Source organism: Papilio xuthus, unplaced genomic scaffold, assembly GCF_000836235.2.
Source record: "Papilio xuthus unplaced genomic scaffold, Pxut_1.1 DF825946.1, whole genome shotgun sequence".
Lineage (NCBI taxonomy): Eukaryota > Metazoa > Arthropoda > Insecta > Lepidoptera > Papilionidae > Papilio > Papilio xuthus.
In genome coordinates this window covers 9,801,430-9,803,598 of record NW_013532703.1, presented here as the reverse complement: position 1 = coordinate 9,803,598, position 2,169 = coordinate 9,801,430, and the positions used below count along the sequence as shown (strand labels likewise).

The 2,169-nt window shown below is 32.3% G+C and overlaps 1 long non-coding RNA gene across 3 annotated transcripts in view; it reads right to left on the bottom strand.

The window, feature by feature from the left end:
- LOC106124979 (uncharacterized) overlaps positions 1 to 2,169 on the bottom strand; it is a 5,880-nt gene continuing 3,711 nt past the window's right edge. The window contains exons 1-3 of one of the 3 annotated variants that reach the window (XR_001228231.1): positions 2,107 to 2,169; positions 455 to 1,810; positions 1 to 93 (exon numbers count right to left, since the gene is read on the bottom strand). This is a non-coding gene — a long non-coding RNA (uncharacterized LOC106124979). The remainder of the gene's footprint in view (positions 94 to 454; positions 1,811 to 2,106) is intronic. The other 2 variants (XR_001228232.1, XR_001228233.1) reach the window with 2 other exon arrangements.

The following is a 2,169-nucleotide window of genomic DNA, read 5'->3' as shown; positions in this document are numbered from 1 at the left end:
CGCGGTGCTTCTTGTTTGGAATATTAACATACAATTGTATGTTATTTTAGCCATGTGATCAGCAAGATCTTTTGGTAAGTTTACTACAGGTCTCTGAAATTAAAAAAAATAATTTTTAACTTTTTTTTTAAATTACTTCGAATTTTAAAAGGAATCAATGAACTAATTATGTGTCAATTATAAGCGTAGTATAGTACTGTATTTAGACATCTGATAAAAGCAACGATAAGATTTCATCATAATTATTATTATAAAATTATTGTTAAATCACATTCGGGTGATTTTGTACATTTTCCTCGGAAAACATTTTTTCCGATAGAATTTTAAAGGTAGAGTTAATAGAGTATCTTATACTTTTATATTCATAAGGAAATAATTTAGACATTGATTTAGTAACAAAGAAAAAATAAAAATGGTACTTTTTATCTTTGAGAATATAAATCAAATCACTCACCTTATCAATTTGTGCAAGCGTTGCGGGTAAAATTACATGCAAAATTAAAAAGCGAATCATTGTGATGAATTTTATCGCGAAACATGTGGTAACTACTTTCTCTGCATTAATACTGCTGATGGTTATTCAATAAACGGCATGAGATTCAATACAGTTCGTTTGTTTCGGTGACCTTCGTCGACTGAATGTTATGAAACTGAATCAGAACAAGGTTTTAACACTAACACTGCTGGTGTTCTAATAGTTCGAATATAATTTAGTTTAAACCACATTCTTCGTTGCAAAATCTAAACTCCTACGAACCTGTTAATTTCAAAAACACCAACAGGGTATCATCATCAGCTCACTATAGTCCGCAATTAGGGGCTCGGAGCCTACTCAAAGTTACGGGTAACTAGGCTATATCCAACTATTACGGTATAATTATAAAAACAACTAAGAAAACTAAGTAGGTAGCCTATGTGTTCTTCTAGACTATTTTATATATCAATGCCAAATTTCATCGAGATACAGTAAGCTGATTTAGAGATATGTAGACATCCATTCATAAAAACTTTCGCATTTATAATATTAGTACATGATTGGTAAGCAAAAAAATTATCTAGGGTAGATCGTAAAATCGATTTTGTACATTAAGCAGAAAATTGCAGATTTTTCTGCATTTTTTTTCTACGGCCTGTGGGGCCAATCTACTGGCAGACACCTAGTGTTACGGCATACTAAGTGTTAATTGATTATATTGGATTTGATCATCAAAAACAAGCACGTATGAGTACAAATTCGTCTCATTACCCAGAGATCCAATACCACATCCTTTCACTCCATTTCTTTATCCTTTTACATTATCATTAACTTATATACGGCTAAAAATAGATTGAATGGTTGACTTTAATATTTAAAAATTGCGTATAAACCGTTGGAATAAATGTGTTTGTATTTTTGGAAGAAATATTTTAACATGATTAATAGTAACTCCTTATTTCAATATCGTACTAACTCTGGCCCTAAAATGACGGGGGTATTATTATAAAAACATTTGGCTACTTCGCTTAGTGTCCGAACTGGTGTGTTCGTTTTTATTTTGTTACAAGATTCGAACACCTTTTGAACTTCCTCAGCATGTTCGTTGTCGTCAAAAAGTCTCAGCATTGCTTCGGACAAGTGGCCATCCTCATCTGCTAGATACGTGGTGTAACAAACGCAGAACAGAAACTGTCTACTCAATTCGTCATCTTGGAATTCGAGTTCGAAGAAGCGTTTAACCATGCTACTTTTGGTTTGCAACTTTATCATACATTGAAAAGCCGTTTTCGCCATGTAATCACTAAGGTCTTTTGGTAAGTAGACTATGGGTCTCTGAAATTTAAAATAATTTACGAATTACATATTTTTAATCCCGCGCGGACGGAGTCGCGGGCGACAGCTAGTAACCATATAAAATAGTTAGTTGTTTTTTCCAACTTCAGCTCGTATATCGTGATAGCACCAAGTTAATTAGTACCAATGTCTGTTAAAAGATGTATGAAATTGTGTTACTGTCGGGATCGATATTTATTTCCAGATTCAAATAAATAGAGCAAATTTGAATAAAACGATTTAAAAATGGAATTTCTTGTTTTTAAATATAGAATATATAATTCAAGATTACTTACCGTATCAGTTTTCCCAAGCGCTACCGGTAATGTTACATATAATATTAACAAGCGAATCATTGT